This window comes from Pseudophryne corroboree, unplaced genomic scaffold (genome assembly GCF_028390025.1).
Source record: "Pseudophryne corroboree isolate aPseCor3 unplaced genomic scaffold, aPseCor3.hap2 scaffold_2581, whole genome shotgun sequence".
Taxonomy (NCBI): domain Eukaryota; kingdom Metazoa; phylum Chordata; class Amphibia; order Anura; family Myobatrachidae; genus Pseudophryne; species Pseudophryne corroboree.
This window is the reverse complement of record NW_026969240.1, coordinates 4640-14770: the sequence shown is the minus strand read 5'-3', so window position 1 is coordinate 14770 and position 10131 is coordinate 4640. Positions and strand designations below refer to the sequence as shown.

General features: G+C 34.8%; 1 non-coding gene across 1 annotated transcript; it reads left to right on the top strand.

Annotated features, from left to right (window-relative positions):
- Positions 1–3441: 3441 nt before the first annotated feature.
- Positions 3442–3515, top strand: TRNAS-ACU (transfer RNA serine (anticodon ACU)). The gene has a single exon. It is a non-coding gene; the product is annotated as a tRNA-Ser (tRNA).
- The last annotated feature ends 6616 nt before the right edge of the window (positions 3516–10131 follow it).

The following is a 10131-nucleotide window of genomic DNA, read 5'->3' as shown; positions in this document are numbered from 1 at the left end:
CAAAAGGTTGATGGTTCAATCTCACCGAGGGACGTAATTGACCTTGTTATCAGATTTTGGTGATCTTTAAGTAGACAAGTCAAAATTTCAAACCCCCTGTTATGGTGTAGGGTACCTGGCCTTCTCTGATGTAATCAGAGTTAGATTTGATTCACTGATTTTATAAAAACAGCTAGGCTGCACAATTTTGCAGTGGGTTGCAGAGAAAAAGAAATATGCTGGCAAAAAAAATCCAATTAAGTGATTAAACAGCTCTTCATTTTCTGGCTTTATTTTTATGCTAACAAATTTGTTCTCTGAAAAGTGTCCACAAAGCCAAGTCTCTGATTAACACCTTTGTAGGGATGGTTTTTCACCTATTACTAAATTAAACTTGCTTCATTGGAAAGGCAGCAAGATGCATCCTCATTTCAATGTCTACTGAAATAATACAGGTTGACACCAGGAAACATTAACGCCACTGCATCCTTGCTGCTTTCTCATGTGGAAGTCTGTTTAATGTGAAAACAAGGTGATATCTAATTAGCACACAGGTAAGGAATTAAGAAAATCTTTATTTAAGGGTGAAAATGTTTCTCACAAAATCGTTGCCCCAATGCATCATTGAAATTCAAGCTGGAAAGATGATTTTAATATATCACTTGTACATTTTGTATTGCTCTTCTGGTGACAATGTAGTTTGTTTTTGTCAATTACCATTTTAATAATAGGGTAAAGAAAATTAAGTGGATTTTTGAAAGAAAACAATACTGTCAATATACTATTAAAACAAATTAAAATGGTAAAAGTTATTGTACTGTAAGTAAAAATAAAAGAGCCAACATATCAATCCCAGTTTTGGATTACTTTAATTAACAAAAAAAAATGCATATAGCAGAGGATAGTTTCAATCTGCCTACCTCTGGGTTATGTGCCCAGCATGCTTCCATTGCTGTACTCTGCTGCACATGTAAGTGCAATAGATCCTGAAGCACTCACTCATCATGGGAAAGTACCAATGTGTTTCTTCGTTGGTTGATGGAAGAAACATCTTACAAAAACTCTCCAGATTATTGACTTTTTAAAGTTTTTCTAGGAAACGTTTTAGATGAATGCTTATTAGCCTTTGTCAGTATGTACTTTTGCAAAGTGTCTCTGTGGCGCAATCAGTTAGTGTGTATGGCTATAAACCAAAAGGTTGGTGGTTCAATCCCACCCAGGGAAGTAATTGACCTTGTTATCAGATTTTGGTGATCTTTAAGTAGACAAGTCAAAATTTCAACCTCCCTCTTATGGTGTAGGGTACCTGGCCTTCTCTGATGTAATCAGAGTTAGATTTGATTCAGTGATTTTATAAAAACAGCTAGGAAGCACAATTTAGCAGTGGGTTACAGAGAAAAAGAAATATGCTGGCAAAAAAATCCAATTGAGTGATTAAACAGCTCTTCATTTTCTGGCTTTATTTTTATGCTAACAAATTTGTTCTCTGAAAAGTGTCCACAAAGCCAAGTCTCTGATTAACACCTTTGTAAGGATGGTTTTTCACCTATTACTAAATTAAACTTGCTTCATTGGAAAGGCAGCAAGATGCATCCTCTTTTTAATGTCTACTGAAATAATACAGGTTGACACCAGGAAACATTAACGCCACGTGGAAGTCTGTTTAATGTGAAAACAAGGTGATATCTAATTAGCACACAGGTAAGGAATTAAGAAAATCTTTATTTAAGGGTGAAAATGTTTCTCACAAAATCGTTGCCCCAATGCATCATTGAAATTCAAGCTGGAAAGATGATTTTAATATATCACTTGTACATTTTGTATTGCTCTTCTGGTGACAATGTAGTTTGTTTTTGTCAATTACCATTTTAATAATAGGGTAAAGAAAATTAAGTGGATTTTTAAAAGAAAACAATACTTTCAATATACTATTAAAACAAATTAAAATGGTAAAAGTTATTGTACTTTAATGAAAAATAAAAGAGCAAAAATATCAATCCCAGTTTTGGATTACTTTAATTAACAAAAAAAATGCATATAGCAGAGGATAGTTTTAATCTGCCTACCTCTGGGTTATGGGCCCAGCATGCTTCCATTGCAGTACTCTGCTGCACATGTAAGTGCAAGAGATCCTGAAGCATTCACTCATCATGGGAAAGTACCAATGTGTTTCTTCGTTGGTGGATGGAAGAAACATCTTACAAAAACTCTCCAGATTATTGACTTTTTAAAGTTTTTCTAGGAAACGTTTTAGATGAATGCTTATTAGCCTTTGTCAGTATGTACTTTTGCAAAGTGTCTCTGTGGCGCAATCAGTTAGTGTGTACGGCTATAAACCAAAAGGTTGGTGGTTCAATCCCACCCAGGGACGTAATTGACCTTGTTATCAGATTTTGGTGATCTTTAAGTAGACAAGTCAAAATTTCAAATCCTCTCTTATGGTGTAGGGTACCTGGCCTTCTCTGATGTAATCAGAGTTAGATTTGATTCAGTGATTTTATAAAAACAGCTAGGAAGCACAATTTAGCAGTGGGTTGCAGAGAAAAAGAAATATGCTGGCAAAAAAATCCAATTGAGTGATTAAACAGCTCTTCATTTTCTGGCTTTATTTTTATGCTAACAAATATGTTCTCTGAAAAGTGTCCACAAAGCCAAGTCTCTGATGAACACCTTTGTAAGGATGGTTTTTCACCTATTACTAAATTAAACTTGCTTCATTGGAAAGGCAGCAAGATGCATCCTCATTTCAATGTCTACTGAAATAATACAGGTTGACACCAGGAAACATTAACGCCACTGCATCCTTGCTGCTTTCTCATGTAGAAGTCTGTTTAATGTGAAAACAAGGTGATATCTAATTAGCACACAGGTAAGGAATTAAGAAAATCTTTATTTAAGGGTGAAGATGTTTCTCACAAAATCGTTGCCCCAATGCATCATTGAAATTCAAGCTGGAAAGATGATTTTAATATATCACTTGTACATTTTGTATTGCTCTTCTGGTGACAATGTAGTTTGTTTTTGTCAATTACCATTTTAATAATAGGGTAAAGAAAATTAAGTGGATTTTTGAAAGAAAACAATACTGTCAATATACTATTAAAACAAATTCAAATGGTAAAAGTTATTGTACTTTAATTAAATAAAAATTAGCTAACATATCAATCCCAGTTTTGGATTACTTTAACAAAAAAAATGCATATAGCAGAGGATAGTTTCAATCTGCCTACCTCTGGGTAATGGGCCCAGCATGCTTCCATTGCAGTACTCTGCTGCACATGTAAGTGCAAGAGATCCTGAAGCACTCACTCATCATGGGAAAGTACCAATGTGTTTCTTCGTTGGTTGATTTAAGAAAATTCTTACAAAAACTCTCCAGATTATTGACTTTTTAAAGTTTTTCTAGGAAACGTTCTAGATTAATGCTTATTAGCCTTTGTCAGTATGTAGTTTTTGCAAAGTGTCTCTGTGGCGCAATCGGTTAGTGTGTCTGGCTACTAACCAAAAGGTTGGTGGTTCAATCCCACCCAGGGACATGATTGACCTTGTGATCAGGTTTTGGTGATATTTAAGTAGACAAGTCAAAATTTCAAACCCCCTCTTTTGGTGTAGGGTACCTGGCCTTCTCTGATGTAATCGGAGTTAGATTTGATTCAGTGATTTTATAAAAAACAGCTAGGAAGCACAATTTAGCAATGGGTTGCAGAGAAAAAAATATGCTGGTAGAAAAATCCAATTGAGTGATTAAACAGCTCTTCATTTTCTGCCTTTATTTTTATGCTAACAAATTTGTTCTCTGAAAAGTGTCCACAAAGCCAAGTCTCTGATTAACACCTTTGTAAGGATGGTTTTTCACCTATTACTAAATTAAACTTGCTTCATTGGAAAGGCAGCAAGATGCATCCTCATTTCAATGTCTACTGAAATAATACAGGTTGACACCAGGAAACATTAACGCCACTGCATCCTTGCTGCTTTCTCATGTAGAAGTCTGTTTTATGTGAAAACAAGGTGACATGTAATTAGCACACAGGTAAGGAATTAAGAAAATCTTTATTTAAGGGTGAAGATGTTTCTCACAAAATCGTTGCCCCAATGCATCATTGAAATTCAAGCTGGAAAGATGATTTTAATATATCACTTGTACATTTTGTATTGCTCTTCTGGTGACAATGTAGTTTGTTTTTGTCAATTACCCTTTTAATAATAGGGTAAAGAAAATTAAGTGGATTTTTTAAAGAAAACTATACTGTCAATATAATATTAAAACAAATTAAAATGGTAAAAGTTATTGTACTTTAAGTAAAAATAAAAGAGCAAAAATATCAATCCCAGTTTTGATTACTTAAATTAACAAAAAAAATGCATATAGCAAAGATTAGTTTCAATCTGCCTACCTCTGGGTTATGGGCCCAGCATGCTTCCATTGCAGTACTCTGCTGCACATGTAAGTGCAAGAGATCCTGAAGCACTCACTCATCATGGGAAAGTACCAATGTGTTTCTTCGTTGGTTGATGGAAGAAACATCTTACAAAAACTCTCCAGATTATAGACTTTTTAAAGTTTTTCTAGGAAACGTTCTAGATGTATGCTTATTAGCCTTTGTCAGTATGTAATTTTTGCAAAGTGTCTCTGTGGCGCAATCGGTTAGTGTGTCCGGCTATTAACCAAAAGGTTGATGGTTCAATCCCACCCAGCGACGTAATAGACCTTGTTATCAGATTTTGGTGATCTTTAAGTAGACAAGTCAAAATTTCAAACCCCCTGTTATGGTGTAGGGTACCTGGCCTTCTCTGATGTAATCAGAGTTAGATTTGATTCACTGATTTTATAAAAACAGCTAGGCTGCACAATTTTGCAGTGGGTTGCAGAGAAAAAGAAATATGCTGGCAAAAAAAATCCAATTGAGTGATTAAACAGCTCTTCATTTTCTGGCTTTATTTTTATGCTAACAAATTTGTTCTCTGAAAAGTGTCCACAAAGCCAAGTCTCTGATTAACACCTTTGTAGGGATGGTTTTTCACCTATTACTAAATTAAACTTGCTTCATTGGAAAGGCAGCAAGATGCATCCTCATTTCAATGTCTACTGAAATAATACAGGTTGACACCAGGAAACATTAACGCCACTGCATCCTTGCTGCTTTCTCATGTAGAAGTCTGTTTAATGTGAAAACAAGGTGATATCTAATTAGCACACAGGTAAGGAATTAAGAAAATCTTTATTTAAGGGTGAAGATGTTTCTCACAAAATCGTTGCCCCAATGCATCATTGAAATTCAAGCTGGAAAGATGATTTTAATATATCACTTGTACATTTTGTATTGCTCTTCTGGTGACAATGTAGTTTGTTTTTGTCAATTACCCTTTTAATAATAGGGTAAAGAAAATTAAGTGGATTTTTTAAAGAAAACTATACTGTCAATATACTATTAAAACAAATTAAAATGGTAAAAGTTATTGTACTGTAAGTAAAAATAAAAGAGCCAACATATCAATCCCAGTTTTGGATTACTTTAATTAACAAAAAAAAATGCATATAGCAGAGGATAGTTTCAATCTGCCTACCTCTGGGTTATGTGCCCAGCATGCTTCCATTGCTGTACTCTGCTGCACATGTAAGTGCAAGAGATCCTGAAGCACTCACTCATCATGGGAAAGTACCAATGTGTTTCTTCGTTGGTGGATGGAAGAAACATCTTACAAAAACTCTCCAGATTATTGACTTTTTAAAGTTTTTCTAGGAAACGTTTTAGATGAATGCTTATTAGCCTTTGTCAGTATGTACTTTTGCAAAGTCTCTCTGTGGCGCAATCAGTTAGTGTGTGTGGCTAAAAACCAAAAGGTTGGTGGTTCAATCCCACCCAGGGACGTAATTGACCTTGTTATCAGATTTTGGTGATCTTTAAGTAGACAAGTCAAAATTTCAAACCCCCTCTTATGGTGTAGGGTACCTGGCCTTCTCTGATGTAATCAGAGTTAGATTTGATTCAGTGATTTTATAAAAACAGCTAGGAAGCACAATTTAGCAGTGGGTTGCAGAGAAAAAGAAATATGCTGGCAAAAAAATCCAATAGAGTGATTAAACAGCTCTTCATTTTCTGGCTTTATTTTTATGCTAACAAATTTGTTCTCTGAAAAGTGTCCACAAAGCCAAGTCTCTGATTAACACCTTTGTAGGGATGGTTTTTCACCTATTACTAAATTTAATTTGCTTCATTGGAAAGGCAGCAAGATGCATCCTCATTTCAATGTCTACTGAAATAATACGGGTTGACACCAGGAAACATTAACGCCACAGCATCCTTGCTGCTTTCTCATGTGGAAGTCTGTTTAATGTGAAAACAAGGTGATATCTAATTAGCACACAGGTAAGGAATTAAGAAAATCTTTATTTAAGGGTGAAGATGTTTCTCACAAAATCGTTGCCCCAATGCATCATTGAAATTCAAGCTGGAAAGATGATTTTAATATATCACTTGTACATTTTGTATTGCTCTTCTGGTGACAATGTAGTTTGTTTTTGTCAATTACCCTTTTAATAATAGGGTAAAGAAAATTAAGTGGATTTTTTAAAGAAAACTATACTGTCAATATACTATTAAAACAAATTAAAATGGTAAGTAAAAATAAAAGAGCAAAAATATCAATCCCAGTTTTGATTACTTAAATTAACAAAAAAAATGCATATAGCAAAGGATAGTTTCAATCTGCCTACCTCTGGGTTATGGGCCCAGCATGCTTCCATTGCAGTACTCTGCTGCACATGTAAGTGCAAGAGATCCTGAAGCACTCAGTCATCATGGGAAAGTACCAATGTGTTTCTTCGTTGGTTGATGGAAGAAACATCTTACAAAAACTCTCCAGATTATTGACTTTTTAAAGTTTTTCTAGGAAACGTTCTAGATGTATGCTTATTAGCCTTTGTCAGTATGTGCTTTTTGCAAAGTGTCTCTGTGGCGCAATTGGTTAGTGTGTCCGGCTACTAACCAAATGGTTGGTGGTTGAATCCCACCCAGGGACGTAATTGACCTTGTTATCAGATTTTGGTGATCTTTAAGTAGACAAGTCAAAATTTCAAACCCCCTGTTCTGGTGTAGGGTACCTCGCCTTCTCTGATGTAATCAGAGTTAGATTTGATTCATTGATTTTATAAAAACAGCTAGGAAGCACAATTTAGCAGTGGGTTGCAGAGAAAAAGAAATATGCTGGCAAAAAAAATCCAATTGAGTGATTAAACAGCTCTTCATTTTCTGGCTTTATTTTTATGCTAACAAATTTGTTCTCTGAAAAGTGTCCACAAAGCCAAGTCTCTGATTAACACCTTTGTAGGGATGGTTTTTCACCTATTACTAAATTAAACTTGCTTCATTGGAAAGGCAGCAAGATGCATCCTCATTTCAATGTCTACTGAAATAATACAGGTTGACACCAGGAAACATTAACGCCACTGCATCCTTGCTGCTTTCTCATGTAGAAGTCTGTTTAATGTGAAAACAAGGTGATATCTAATTAGCACACAGGTAAGGAATTAAGAAAATCTTTATTTAAGGGTGAAGATGTTTCTCACAAAATCGTTGCCCCAATGCATCATTGAAATTCAAGCTGGAAAGATGATTTTAATATATCACTTGTACATTTTGTATTGCTCTTCTGGTGACAATGTAGTTTGTTTTTGTCAATTACCCTTTTAATAATAGGGTAAAGAAAATTAAGTGGATTTTTTAAAGAAAACTATACTGTCAATATACTATTAAAACAAATTAAAATGGTAAAAGTTATTGTACTTTAAGTAAAAATAAAAGAGCAAAAATATCAATCCCAGTTTTGATTACTTAAATTAACAAAAAAAAATGCATATAGCAAAGGATAGTTTCAATCTGCCTACCTCTGGGTTATGGGCCCAGCATGCTTCCATTGCAGTACTCTGCTGCACATGTAAGTGCAAGAGATCCTGAAGCACTCACTCATCATGGGAAAGTACCAATGTGTTTCTTCGTTGGTTGATGGAAGAAACATCTTACAAAAACTCTCCAGATTATTGACTTTTTAAAGTTTTTCTAGGAAACGTTCTAGATGTATGCTTATTAGCCTTTGTCAGTATGTGCTTTTTGCAACGTGTCTCTGTGGCGCAATTGGTTAGTATGTCTGGCTACTAACCAAATGGTTGGTGGTTCAATCCCAACCAGGGACGTAATTGACCTTGTTATCAGATTTTGGTGATCTTTAAGTAGACAAGTCAAAATTTCAAACCCCCTGTTCTGGTGTAGGGTACCTGGCCTTCTCTGATGTAATCAGAGTTAGATTTGATTCATTGATTTTATAAAAACAGCTAGGAAGCACAATTTAGCAGTGGGTTGCAGAGAAAAAGAAATATGCTGGCAAAAAAAATCCAATTGAGTGATTAAACAGCTCTTCATTTTCTTGCTTTATTTTTATGCTAACAAATTTGTTCTCTGAAAAGTGTCCACAAAGCCAAGTCTCTGATTAACACCTTTGTAGGGATGGTTTTTCACCTATTACTAAATTAAACTTGCTTCATTGGAAAGGCAGCAAGATGCATCCTCATTTCAATGTCTACTGAAATAATACAGGTTGACACCAGGAAACATTAACGCCACTTCATCCTTGCTGCTTTCTCATGTAGAAGTCTGTTTAATGTGAAAACAAGGTGATATCTAATTAGCACACAGGTAAGGAATTAAGAAAATCTTTATTTAAGGGTGAAGATGTTTCTCACAAAATCGTTGCCCCAATGCATCATTGAAATTCAAGCTGGAAAGATGATTTTAATATATCACTTGTACATTTTGTATTGCTCTTCTGGTGACAATGTAGTTTGTTTTTGTCAATTACCCTTTTAATAATAGGGTAAAGAAAATTAAGTGGATTTTTTTAAAGAAAACTATACTGTCAATATACTATTCAAACAAATTAAAATGGTAAAAGTTATTGTACTTCAAGTAAAAATAAAAGAGCAAAATATCAATCCCAGTTTTGATTACTTAAATTAACAAAAAAAATGCATATAGCAAAGGATAGTTTCAATCTGCCTACCTCTGGGTTATGGGCCCAGCATGCTTCCATTGCAGTACTCTGCTGCACATGTAAGTGCAAGAGATCCTGAAGCACTCACTCATCATGGGAAAGTACCAATGTGTTTCTTCGTTGGTTGATGGAAGAAACATTTTACAAAAACTCTCCAGATTATTGACTTTTTAAAGTCTTTCTAGGAAACGTTCTAGATGTATGCTTATTAGCCTTTGTCAGTAGGTGCATTTTGCAAAGTGTCTCTGTGGCGCAATTGGTTAGTGTGTCCGGCTACTAACCAAATGGTTGGTGGTTCAATCCCAACCAGGGACGTAATTGACCTTGTTATCAGATTTTGGTGATCTTTAAGTAGACAAGTCAAAATTTCAAACCCCCTGTTCTGGTGTAGGGTACCTGGCCTTCTCTGATGTAATCAGAGTTAGATTTGATTCATTGATTTTATAAAAACAGCTAGGAAGCACAATTTAGCAGTGGGTTGCAGAGAAAAAGAAATATGCTGGCAAAAAAAATCCAATTGAGTGATTAAACAGCTCTTCATTTTCTGGCTTTATTTTTATGCTAACAAATTTGTTCTCTGAAAAGTGTCCACAAAGCCAAGTCTCTGATTAACACCTTTGTAGGGATGGTTTTTCACCTATTACTAAATTAAACTTGCTTCATTGGAAAGGCAGCAAGATGCATCCTCATTTCAATGTCTACTGAAATAATACAGGTTGACACCAGGAAACATTAACGCCACTGCATCCTTGCTGCTTTCTCATGTGGAAGTCTGTTTAATGTGAAAACAAGGTGATATCTAATTAGCACACAGGTAAGGAATTAAGAAAATCTTTATTTAAGGGTGAAGATGTTTCTCACAAAATCGTTGCCCCAATGCATCATTGAAATTCAAGCTGGAAAGATGATTTTAATATATCACTTGTACATTTTGTATTGCTCTTCTGGTGACAATGTAGTTTGTTTTTGTCAATTACCCTTTTAATAATAGGGTAAAGAAAATTAAGTGGATTTTTTAAAGAAAACTATACTGTCAATATACTATTAAAACAAATTAAAATGGTAAAAGTTATTGTACTTTAAGTAAAAATAAAAGAGCAAAAA